We start from the raw sequence: 13260 nt of genomic DNA, 5'->3' as shown, positions 1-13260 counted from the left end.
GGCGGAGCAGGCTTGAGGGGCCAGATGGCCTACTCCTGCTCCTAGTTCTTATGTTCTTATGTTATCAAGAAACAATCGGTCCAACAATGCAGCACTCCCTCATTGTTGCACTGAACCAGCACCTAAGCCAGGGGTGGGCAAACTATGGCCAAAGGTCTTTATGCGGCCCACCAAGATCAAGTCATTAAAAAAAAAATTTTTTTTTTAAAGAAAGTTTTAAAAAATTTTATTTTTATTTTTTATTTTTTTTATTTTAAGGTTAATGGGGGGGGGGGGGCTGTTGGGTTACTGGTATAGGGTGGATACGTTGACTTGAGTAGGGTGATCATTGCTCGGCACAACATGTGTTTCATGTGAAGTTTCTACTTTAAAATATTAATTAATAAAAATTAATTGCTTTTTTTTCTTTAAACTGAGTTACTTTGTTTTTCAAATAAATGTGTTTCATGTAAAGTTTCTACTTTAAAATATTAATTAATAAAAATTAATTGCTTTTTTTTTTCTTTAATAACCTTTATTTTGGCTATTTTAAATATTAATTATTTTACTTAATATACTATGCGGCCCTTTAAAATTGTGAATTTCTGAATGTGGCCCTTGCATGGAAAAGTTTGCCCACCCCTGACCTAAGCTGCATGCCTTTTAAATAGAGCTTGAACTCACAACTGTCTGATTCAGAGGCATGAGTAATACCAATGGAGTTAAACTAATACATAATGTTATCTTAAACTTAAATTAAGTGTTAACAATTAACAGTTAACACCAATTTGTCTGGGATTAACTGAGCAATAACTACTTAAGGTTAGTGGGGCTAAAGACAACAACTGAGTCCATTTAGAGGAGGCAAGTTATCTTAATACCAGTAGCGCTTTTCAATCCTCCAGACCACTGGAGCCATAAATGATGGGGGAACGAGGTTAAAACCGCTGATAGCCGTAAAATAACAGTGAATCATTCCAATGGAGAAAGACTTAACATCACTGACATGATGAGAACTAACAGCGAAGATCATTTTTAAACAACATTGTGGATTTATGCAATGGGGGTAGCATGGGAGCGTAGTGGCTAGCACAGTTGCTTCACAGCTCCAGTGTCCCACATTCAATTTCTGGCTTGGGTCACTGTCTGTGTGGAGTCTGCACGTTCTCCCCGTTTGTGCATGGGTTTCCACTGGGTGCTCCGGTTTCCTCACACAGTCCAAAGATGTGCGGGTTAGGTGGACTGGCTATGCTAAATTGCCTGTAGTGTCCAAAAAGGTTAATTGGGGTTACTGGGTTAAGGGGGATGGGATGGAGGAGGTATGTGCATGAGTGGGGTGCTCTTTCCAAGGGCCGGTGCAGACTCGATGGGCTGAATGGCCTCCTTCTGCACTGTACATTCTATGATTCTATGAGTCGATGAATGCATTTGAAATGATGTTGTAGGGATTTAAGACTGAGACATTTCTATCGTAAAGGTAAGTGCAAAGATGTGCAGATTAGGTGGATTGGCCAAGCTAAATTGCTCCGTAGTCTCCAAAAGCTAGGTGGGGGTACAGGGTTACGGGGATAGGGTGGGGACCTGGCCCCAGGTGGGGTTCTCATTCAGAGGGTCGGTGCAGACTCAATGGGCCAAATGGCCTCCTTCTGCACTGTAGGGATTCTACGATTCTAAGTTGAATAATTTCATATAAATTCTTTAATTTTTATATCTTTATTCTATTATTTACCTCTTTCTACTAATATATCCTCAACTTAGAGGACTAACTAAAGTCTTTTGTTTTAAAGGAGAAACCTGCAGTAATTGTATTGTTCTCTCTTATATCAGTAACTTTTGATGGCTATATATTGGCTGTTCATCATAGAATCATAGAATTTACAATGCAGAAGGAGGCCCATTGAGTCTGCACCAGCCCTTTGAAAGAGCACCCTACCTCCACGCCTATGCCTCCACCTTATCCCCATAACCCAGTAACCCCACCTAACCTTTTTGGACACTAAGGGGCAATTTAGCATGGCTAATCCACCCAAACCTACACATCTTTGGGCTGTGGGGGGAAACCGGAGCACCCGCAGAAAACTCACGGAGACACGAGGAGAAAGTGCAAACTCCATACAGTCACCTGAATTGAACCCTGGACCCTGGAGCTGTGAGGCAACAGTGCTAACCACTGACATCTTCTAATTTTTCATTTCTACCTGTTTGATTGCTATGCTTCCTGTCTGCTTGGATGTGATTATGAATGCACAAGAGCCAACATATGTTTCCCCAGCTGTGCTCAACTAAATTGCATGATATTGTATAACGTTATTTTTCACCATTCCCCCCAGGGTAACTAGATTGCATAGTAACCATGAAATGTTGTATTATCACATAAAAAAGCTGGTAAATTTCTCCAACATAATTGACTATGGGGTGCGGACATCACTGGCAAGGCCAGTATATATTGCCCAACCCTCTTGTCCTTGAGAAGATGTTGGGACTTGCCATCTTGAACTGAGTCTGTGTGGTGAAGGTACACAAACAGTGTTGTTTGGAAGCGAGTTGCAGCATTTTGACTCAATGGCAGTGAAGGAACAGTTATATATTTCCGAGTCAGGATGGTGTGCGACTCGGGGAGGACTTTATTGGTGGCGGTGTTCTAATGCATCCACTGCCCTTGTCCTTCTAGGTGTTAGAGGTTGCGAGTTTGGAAGGTGCTGAAAGAGGCTTGGTGAGTTGCTGCATTGCATCTTTTATATAGTACACATTGCTGACACTGTGTGCCCGTGGTGGAGGGGTAAATGGGAATGAACTGATCCAAACAAGTCAGGAGTATTCCATCACACGCCTAACTTGTGCCTTGTAGGTAGTGGGGAGGAGTGGAAGAGAAAGGGCAAGGCAGTAATGCAGGGCAGCATTATGGGTAATGATAACCAGAGTGTGACAGGAAAGGACAGAATGTACAAACCTGAATACACCAGCAAACAGGGTCAGCGAAGGGAAAAAAAAAAAAATCACAATCAAGGGCTCTTTATCTGAGTGTACTCAGCATTTGGAACAAGATGGATAAATTAATAGCACAAATAGAAGTAAATTAGTTTGATATGATAACTACTACAGAGCCTTGGTTGCAAGGTGACCACAGCTGGGACCTGAATATTCAAATGTATTTGACATTTTGTAAGGACAGGAAGAAAGGAAAAGGAGGTGGGGTAACTCTGTTAATAAAGGATGAGATTAGTATGATCGTGAGAAATTATCTAGAATTCTTTTGGATAGAGATGAGGGGCTGGATTTTCCGCCGTCAGGATGCCCCGTTTTGCCGGCACTCCAGGGGTTTCCCGGCAGTGTGGGGCTGCCCCACAATGGGAAAACCCATTGACCAGCCGGCAAAATGAAGCATCCCGCCGGCGTGCTGAACCAGAAATCTGGGGCGGGATTCTCCGTTTGCGGAAGTGGTGAGACCCGGCGTTTTTTGGAGGATAAGGAGGAGAGAGACAGACCCGGCATTTGGGGGGGGTTCCGGCATTTGGGGGGGGGGGGTTCCGGCATTTGGGGGGGGGGGGTTCCGGCATTTGGGGGTGGGGGGGGGTTCCGGCATTTGGGGGGGGGGGTTCCGGCATTTGGGGGTGGGGGGGGGGGTTCCGGCATTTGGGGGTGGGGGGGGTTCCGGCATTTGGGGGGGGGGACCCGGCGTTGAGGGGGGGGGGGGACCCGGCGTTGGGGGGGGGGGGACCCGGCGTTGAGGGGGGGGGACCCGGCGTTAAGGGGGGGGGGGTTGCGGCGTTGCGAGAGATGGGGGGCGGCGTTGGAGAAGGTAGGGGTGGTGGGGAGGGGGGTAGGGGCGTTGGAGGGAGGTAGGGGTGGTGAGGGGGGGGTGGTTGGGGTAGGGGGCAGCGGCGTACAGAGGGGGGGGGCGACGGTGCGTTGGCCCAGGGCATCCGTAGCCCCCCCTCTCTGCACGCCGCTGCCCCCAAACCCCCCTCCCCCCCCCCGATGCCGCATGCCCCCCCCGATGCCCCCCCGATGCCGCAACCCCCCCGATGGCCCCCCCGATGCCGCAACCCCCCCCCGATGCCCCCCCATGTCCCCCCGATGCCGCAACCCACCCCCGATGCCCCCCCATGTCCCCCCGATGCCGCAACCCACCCCCCGATGCCCCCCCATGCCCCCCCCGATGCCGCAACCCACCCCCCGATGCCGCAACCCACCCCCCGATGCCGCAACCCACCCCCCCCGATGCCGCAACCCCCCGATGGCCGCAACCCAACCCCCCGATGGCCGCAACCCACCCCCCCGATGCCCCCCCCGATGCCACAACCCCCCGATGGCCGCAACCCCCCCCCCCGATGCCGCAACACCCCCCCCCCGATGCCGCAACCCACCCTCCGACACTGAACGGCGTCAACCATCATCAATGGTTGACGCCGTTTTAAAGCAACTGTGATTTTCGCCGACGTGACCCATGGCCACGTCGGCGGGACTTCGGCCCAACCGGGCCGGAGATTTGGGGAATCTAAAAATATAATGAAATCCCGCCGGCGCCAGCTGTTTTCAGAGGCTGCTGGCGGGATTCGCACAACGCCGGTTTTTGGCCGGTGGGAGATTTAAAAACCCTGTGGGAGCGGGAATAACGCCGCTGCCGGCCGATTCTCCGACCCTGCGTGGGGTCGGAGAATCCCGCCCCTGGCGCGGTGGTAGGAGTCATTTACAGGCCCTCTGGCAGAATTAAAACCAAGAAATAATGGTGGCTTGTAAGAAAGGGTTGGCTGTTATTGTGGGTGACTTTCATCTTCATATAGATTGGACAAATTGGCAAAGGTACCCTTTTATGAGTTCTTGAGTGAGTTTCTTAGAACAATAACTTGTGGAAGCAACCAGGGAACATGCTATTTTAGACCTGTTAATGTGTAATGAATTAATGACCTCTGAGTAAAGGATCTTCTCATTAACAATGATCAAAACATGATGGCCGGGATTTTCCTTTCACCACCACTAAGATCAGGAATACCGATCGGGTAACGAATCACGTGGCGGGACAAAATTAGGATTCGCACCGGGGAACAAACAGGTTACGATTTTCTGTGCCCACCCCTGCTGGACATTGCGGGTTTCCTGACAGAGCTATTTTGCATGTCACTAGCGGGCAGGACATACCATTCACAAGCCAGCTGGGATTCAACCCCCCCACTACCCCCATCCGAGAGTCCCACTGCGTGAATTGGTGCAAGTTTTGAGGAGATGGACTTGGCGGCTTGCAGTCCGAGGGGCGGAAAGGTGGCAAGTAACCTCCGAACAATTACCGCCTGGGTGCCAAGGGATCTCTGACCTGGGAGGTGGGAGCCGGGAGGCTCATGCTCGGTTGGCTAGGGGTCTTCCTTGGGATGGGTCTCGTTGGACTGCTCTCCCCATCTTCAGCCATTAAACCCATTAAAAGTTAGTCAGTATATAAAAGTTAACGTTCTCCCATAATAATATCCATGCACCATTTAGACAATCTCTCATTATCTCATAAATACACATCCTAATAATAAAATGCGAGAATCGCCAGGCAGGAATGTTCCCTTCCAGTCGGGGAACAGTTCAGCAGTAAAGGGCATTCAGCCTCTGATCTCCGGGTAAGCGTTCTCCAAGACGGCCTTCAGGACGCCAAGTTCCGCACACATGAGTACGGCCTCAACCAGGACCTTGGACTCATGTCGCATTACATTCACCCCCCACCATCTGGTCTAGGCTTGCAAAATCCTACCAACTGTCCTGGCTTGAGAAAATTCACACCACTTTAACCTTTGATTATCCCTCACTCCAGTCGCTCTGTCTGGTCCTGTAAATACTTAATTACCGACAAAGACTCGCATTCAAAGTATTGTCTTGTATCACTGACTTTGCCTTTATGTATGTTTCTGGAACCCACCTCTTCATTCATCTGAGGAAGGAGCTGCGCTCCGAAAGCTAGTGATTCAAAACAAACCTGTTGGACTTTAACCTGGTGTTGTAAGACATCTTACTGTAATAATAAAGTGAAAGTGTTCCTATTTACAACCATAAACCCTTTAAATAGTAAAGTCAGTATGTAAAAAATAGTTTTCTCATTATAAAGTGAAAGTGATTCCATCTCAACCCCTTTAAAAAGTTTGTCAATAGGCTAAGTGATTGCCGGTTGATAGGATTTCACATTCAGTTTGAGGGTGACAAATATGGGCCAGGTATCTAAAAATGCGACTAAGTGTTGACACCGGCGTAAACACCAGAGCCGCACAATATGGCGGAGCCACACAACGGGCTGGCGCAGATCGTGCGCGCCTGCTGATCGGTGGCCTCCGATCGCGAACCTGCCCGTCATGGAGGTGCCCCCAGAGACTGATCTTCCCGCTCCCCCCACCAGGACAGCCACTGCAGCCACGATGCCAGGTGATACCATACGTGAACCACGCCGGTGGGAACTCGGCTGGTCGACAGCGGAGAATCGCTGCAGAGGCCTCTTTCAATGCCCCACGACCGGCGCCGCGTCGACCGCGCACGCGCAACTGCCGATGATTCTCCAGTCAAGAGAATCGCTTCCCGGTATTGGACCCAATCGCGGGTCTGAGGCCCTATTCTCAGCCCCCACGCCGAGCACCTTTTCGACGCGGAGGCTCGGCCAAACCGGCCATGGTTATGAATCTAGCCTTAAACCTAAAAATTAAGGGGCGGCATGTTGGGCAGTGGTTCGCAGTGGGACTGCAGCGCTGATGACCCTGGTTCGAATCCCGGCCCTGGGTCACTGTCTGTGTGGAGTTTGCACATTCTCCCCATGTCTGCGTAGGTTTCTCCCCCACAACCCAAGATGTGCAAGTTCGGTGGATTGGCCACACTAAATTGTCCCTTAATTGGAAAAAAAATACTTGGGTATTCTAAATTTATTTTTAAAAATCTTAAAAATAAAGGCAAATACAAAAGTATGAAGACAATCTTGGCTGAAGTGGACTGGGAAAATAGGTTAAAAGGTAAGATTGTAGAGAAATGGTGGCAGATGTTTAAGCAGATATTTCATAATTCTCAACAAGAATATATTCCACTGAGAAAGGATCACTCTATGAGTAGGATGCACCATTCATGGCTAAGTAAAGAAGATAAGGACAGCACATTTATGCAAACAATCGTGGTAAATTAGAAACCTTCTAAGGATAATTTTTTAAAAGGGGACAGAAATTGGAATACAAATTAGTATAGAAAACTAACAAGAAACATAAAAGTAAACAGTAAAAACCTCTACACTCACCATCACCTTCTCAATAGCAATTAAGGATGGCCAATAAATATTGGCTCAGCCAGTAGCACCCATATCCCATAAAATATTTTTTTTAAAGTATATAAGAAGGTAAAAGAGTAGCTAAAAAATGTGTTGGCCTCGGGCAGCAGTGTAGTGCTGTGGTTAGCACTGCTGCCTCACGGCGCTGAGGACCTGGGTTCGATCCTGGTCCCGGGTCACTGTCTATGTGGAGTTTGCACATTCCCCCCCTGTCTGAATTCTTCCTCAGTGTACCCGAACAGGCACCAGAATGTAGCGACTAGGGGATTTTCACAGTAACTTCATTACAGGGCTAATGTAAGTTTACTTGTGACACTAATAAAGATTATTATGGTAGAGAAGCACTATTGGTGTAAATACCTCATTTACCTTACCTGAAAGGAGGAAAACATGCCAGGAGGTCTCAAAGACACCGTGATGTGATCATCCTCAAGAAAGGTGAGAGGTCCGACTACAGTAACTCCAGAGGACGTCTGGGTGGCACAGTGGCACCGAGGACCCAGAATCGATCCCGGCACCGGGCCAGTGTCCATGTGGAGTTTACACATTCTACCCATGTCTGCTTGGGTCTCACCCCCACAATCCAAAGATGTGCAGGTTAGGTGGATTGGCCACACTAAATTGCCCCTTAATTGGAAAACATTTTAAAAAAGGAATGTCTTGGATACTGAGGAACTAATAATGGAAAATAAGGGAAAGTTTGAGTTTTTGAACAAATATTTTCCATCAGTCGTCACAGTAAAAACACAAAAAGCACCACAAGACTAGTAGAAATCAAGAGGCAAAAGGAAGGGTTGAGTTTAAAACAACTCTGATCATTGGAGAAAAAGTACTGAGAAAACTAATGAGACTAAAAACTGACAGGTCCCTTGAACGTGATAGCCTGCATTGGTTGTAATCTTCCAACATTCCCTAGCATCTGGAAAGGTCACAGCAACCTAGAAAAGTGCAAGAAAGGAGAGACAGAAAACAGGAAACTATAGACCAGCTTGCCTTACATTTGTCATTGGAAACCATTATCAAGGAAAAAGTAGGAGGACATTTAGAAAATCAGAATACAAGCAACTGGATTCAGCATGGTTTCATGAAAGGGAAATTGCACTTCACAAATTTATTGGAGCTCTTTGAGGATGTAACAAGTAGAGTTGATAAACGAAAATCAGTAGATGTCGTGTATTTAGATTTCCAAAAGGCATTTGATAAGGTGCACCATAAAAGGTTATAATACAATCACCTTCGTATAAGACTGACGTTTAGGAATGCCACCCCCGGGGGAATTCACTGATGCTCCAATGTGGATTAAAGAAGATGATTAGGGGAATAGATAGAGTAGACAGTCAGAGATTTTTTCCCCGGGTGGAACACACCATTACAAGGGGACATAAATTTAAGATAAATGGTAGAAGATATAGAGGGGATGTCAGAGGTAGGTTCTTTACCCAGAGAGTAGTGGGGGCATGGAATGCACTGCCTGTGGTAGTAGTTGAGTCGGAAAAGTTAGGGACCTTCAAGCGGCTATTGGATAGGTACATGGATTAGGGTAGAATAATGGAGTGTAGGTTAACTTCTTAAGGACAGCACGGTAGCATTGTGAATAGCACAATTGCTTCACAGCTCCAGGGTCCCAAGTTCGGTTTCGACTTGGGTCACTGTCTGTGTGGAGTCTGCACATCCTCCACGTGTGTGCGTGGGTTTCCTCCGGGTACTCCGGTTTCCTCCCACAGTCCAAAGATGTGCAGGTTGGGTGGATTGGCCGTGAAAAATTGTCCAAAATTCTATGATTAACCTAGGACAAAAGTTCGGCGCAACATCGTGGGCCGAAGGGCCTGTTCTGTGCTGTATTTCTCTATAAAAAAATAAGAACTCATGGTGTTGGAGGTGATATATTAGAATGGATAGAGAGTTGGCCAACTAGATTTGTCTAAAAATGACTTGCTGACTTGGCAAAGCTACAACACAGAACTAACAATGGAAGTAGCTTAGTGACCCAAGAACCAGCTGATCAGATCAAAGCTTTGCAGGGGTTTTGTGGGACCTCTTCCTCCCAATAGTTCCATTGTCTACCACCATTCACAACTGGGTATGGCAGAACTGTAGAGCTTTGATCTGGGGCGGGATCCTCTGGCCTCATTTGCCCGGCGACCGGAGAATCCCTCCCGAGATCAATGGAGTTCTCCATTTTACGTGGCTTGGCTGTGGCTTTCGTGCGGCAGGTGGGGCAGGAGAATCCAGCCACTGATCTGTTGCTTGTTGAATGGTTCTGTTCATTTAATGATGTATCTGCTGTTTAACAAATATGTGGTCCTATCTTGTAGATTCGCCAGGCTGGCATTTCGTTTTTAGGTATGCCCGGTAAAGCTTCTGTAATGCTGTCTTACATTCTTCATTAACCTGATATGATAGTACTGGTTGAGTGAGGGACATATTGAGGTTTCAGATTATAGTAGATTGCAATTTTTCTACTGCTACTGGATCATTGCTCCTCAAAAGTTCCCAGTTTTAAGCTGTTAAATTAGCATAGAAATAATACCACATAACAAGATGGAGAACATCCTCAGGGAAATACAGATCTTCATCACAAGGACTGTGAGGTGGTCACTCATACCAATACTTTCATTGACATTTGCATCTGCAACAGGACTTTTCTTGTCACGTTGGTCCCTCAACAACTGCCACAGGCACAATCAGACAGATGTGTCCTTTAGGGTCCAATCAGTATTGATGTTATCAAGCAAACCTTGATAATTTACATTGAGGTTTTCCAACCAGAATACATACTGTGCTCTTGATACCCTCAGTGCTTCTTCTAAATGGTACTCAACATGAAGGAGTACTGGTTCATCAGCTGAAGGGGGATGGTAAATGGTAACAGGATGGCAGGAGGTTTGTTTAACCTGATGCTCGGAAGCAAGTGGCCTGTCTTGTTTTTCTTTTCATTTTACATCTTTGTAGCAGGTTAATCCAATTGGTTTGTTCACCATTCCAGAGCGGAGTTTGGATTCAAACATATTGCTGTGGGGTTGGTATCACCCAGTGAAGATGTCAGGTTTTATTCCCTAATGGGTGCTGTTTTTATGACAATTTGATATCTTCATGGTCAGCATTATTGATACTAGATTTTAAACTCAGATTTATTGGGCTGGATTCTCCGATTTGGAGACTATATCCTGACACCAGCATGGGGACTGTGGCGTTTACGACCAATAAAACGACACAGAATGGCCACCAATCCCCCATCTGGTGGGGGGCTAGCAGGCACGCAACTGTGAGGTGGCCGGGGAATTGCCTACAATGGCCTCGCCATGCAGCATGGCGCCGGACTCCCGCGGACCAGGCCTGCCAAATAGGGCACCTCTTTGGCCAAGCTCGCCACCCCTGGACCACTCCCAACCAGTGCCCAAGCCCCTGCCAAAGCCCCCCCTGACCGCGGAATGGCTCTCCCCCAACTGTGCTGGACTCAATCCGCAGCTGCCACGCCGATATCCCGAAAAAAGATAGCATGAGTGACCCACGCCGTTGAGAACGCGGCCCGTCGGGGGCAGAGCATCGGGGGGGGGGGGGGGGGGGGGGGGGGGGTGGAGGGGGGGGGGTGGAGGGGGCGGGCCTCAGGTACGTCCTGAGGCCGTCCATACGTTGTGCAGGCGTACTCCTAGCGTATGCTGTTTTGGAGGGGGCGGAGCATCGCAAAAGAAGCCCCGCCCCCAATTTTGGCGCCAAAATAGATTCTCCGGCCGATCTGAATGCGATTTCGGTGTCAGAGACCGGAGAATCCCACCCATTATTTTTTTTAAATTGACTTCAAATTCCCAAACTGTCACATTAGGATTTAAACTAATGTATAGATTCTAGACCCTTGGGTTATTAGCCCATTAACACAATCACCATTGCACTGTACCTGATAGCATTTTGTACATGGGAGGGGTTTGCTGACGGGCCAACTGTGCAAGTCTTGAGGTCCAATCATTCTTCTCCCAGGGGCCAAGTTGGTCTTGAGTGGTGGTGCAAAATGGACGGCCCACCTTGCCTTTTTCCACTGAAAACCAATTTCACCCCCTATAATTCCGAAGTGGTTGTTACCATGCACCTGCAATGGACTTGTGCAGGTGCCTGGAACACAAGGTATCAGCAAACAAGGCTCCAGGTGGCACAAAGCAGTTCAATATTTAGCTGCCTGGCTGACTGATTCTGCAACATTAGCTGATAACATCTATTTTTCCCTGTAAAAATATGTTAGATTAAAACAAGATGCCAACAGCTGGCATTTTTTCCCCTTTCTGAAAGAAATTAAAAGTCACAGATGATTTTACTTTATTTCTGAACTGCAGTGATGATTATTTGTACTGCATAAACAAACCTTTTATTTTGGCAGTTGAAATTAGAGACGCTGTTATGTGTTCCCAGGTGACCTTGGTAACAATCTGAAAAAGTGTAGGCTCTTTTTCTCAGTAGGTTGTGTGTTGGAGTGTAACCATTAATTATCCCTTGGAAAAGAAATAGCTGAAAAATGAAAGCAATTGGAATGCAACATGAAAACACCTAACCATTGTTTGAACTGGTTAAGTTCCGTTTTTCTGCTTTTGCTTTTCCTGGCCTGCAATTTTCCATCATTGAAGTGAATTGGTTGACAGTCCAGGATTGACATGGATAGAGGTGAAAACCTTTGACCTTATGTCACAGCATTTGTAACACGTATTGCGTGGTGGCAGAAGCGGTCCGCCATTGGTAGGTGACGGGTTCTTCTGGTCAACGGGGTTTCCTGTTTGCACTCTCCGCTGATTTTTGCGGGGGGGGGGGGGGAGGGGCTGGTCATTGTAGACGGGACCAGAAGATCCTGCTGGCAGAAATGGCTGGAAAATCCCGCCCTTGGAGAAAGAAAGAACTTGCAGATATGTCTTTCATGTTTTTAAGATATCCCACAGTACTTTACAATCAATGAACTACTTTGGAAGTACAGTCTCTGCTGTAATTTAGACATGATGTGGAGATGCCGGCGCTGGACTGGGGTGAGCACAGTAAGAAGTCTTACAACTTCTTACAAGGAAAGGATGTCCCGAAGCATGGTACATTGGTGACACCATGCAGACACTGCGACAACGAATGAACAGGCATCGTGCGACAATCACCAGGCAGGAATGTTCCCTTCCAGTCGGGGAACACTTCAGCAGTCAAGGGCATTCAGCCTCTGATCTCCGGGTAAGCGTTCTTCAAGGTGGTCTTCAGGACACGCGACAATGCAGAATCGCTGAGCAGAAACTTATAGCTAAGTTCCGCACGTATGAGTGCGGCCTCAACCGGGATCTTGGATTCATGTCGCATTACATCCACCCCCCACCATCTGTCCTGGACTTGCAAAATCCTACCAACTGTTCGGGCTTGAGACAATTTACACCTCTTTAACCTGTGATTATCCCGCTCTCTGGATCTGTAATGATTTGATTACCTGCAAATGCTCGCATTCCAAACATTGTCTGGCATCTCTGACTTTGTCTATGTAAATGTTTCTGGAACATACCTCTTCATTCACCTGAGGAAGGAGCAGTGCTCCGAAAGCTCGTGTTTGAAACAAACGTGTTGGACTTTAACCTGGTGTTGCAAGACTTCTTACTGTAATTTAGACGTGAGGGATAGACCAGTAGCAGGAAAATCTAATAGTTAGAAAATTACTTTCAACATGGACCGAATTTCTACTTGTATTCCCACCAACATCCAAACTGACAGGGCAAAGTTGGAAAATGAGCTTTGAGATCACGCTGAGAAATGGCGATGAGCTGCTTCCTTCCTTTCGATAAAGACACTACCGCATGAATTGTATTTATTCCACTGCAACATTTAATATCTCTGAACAGAATGCGGGGTGAATTATTTCCATTCAGCCCTCTACCAAAATTGTGTAACTATCTCCCTGAAGTGGGTGCCTACATTTATTTTTTTGTTATAACCCAATGAGACCATGGGGACGACCCGATTAATCTCACCGTGAAACTCGTGGAGTATGAGCTTCTCCGTTG

At 47.2% G+C, this 13260-nt stretch overlaps 1 protein-coding gene across 6 annotated transcripts in view; it reads left to right on the top strand.

The window, feature by feature from the left end:
* The window catches only part of arhgap18 (Rho GTPase activating protein 18), a 183973-nt gene that overhangs the window by 85577 nt on the left and 85136 nt on the right, over positions 1-13260 (top strand). Inside the window, exon 1 of one of the 6 annotated variants that reach the window (XM_038799806.1) lies at positions 2672-2692. The exons of the other annotated variants lie outside the window; for them this stretch is intronic. The gene's annotated coding sequence lies outside the window, so the exon portion shown is untranslated. Of the gene's footprint in view, positions 1-2671; positions 2693-13260 lie in introns of those variants that run through there. 6 annotated transcript variants of the gene reach the window in all.

The sequence above is a fragment of the Scyliorhinus canicula genome, chromosome 6 (assembly GCF_902713615.1).
Source record: "Scyliorhinus canicula chromosome 6, sScyCan1.1, whole genome shotgun sequence".
NCBI classification, from domain to species: Eukaryota; Metazoa; Chordata; class Chondrichthyes; order Carcharhiniformes; family Scyliorhinidae; genus Scyliorhinus; species Scyliorhinus canicula.
Note: the sequence above shows the minus strand (reverse complement) of the source record. Positions and strands in the feature narration are given on the sequence as shown.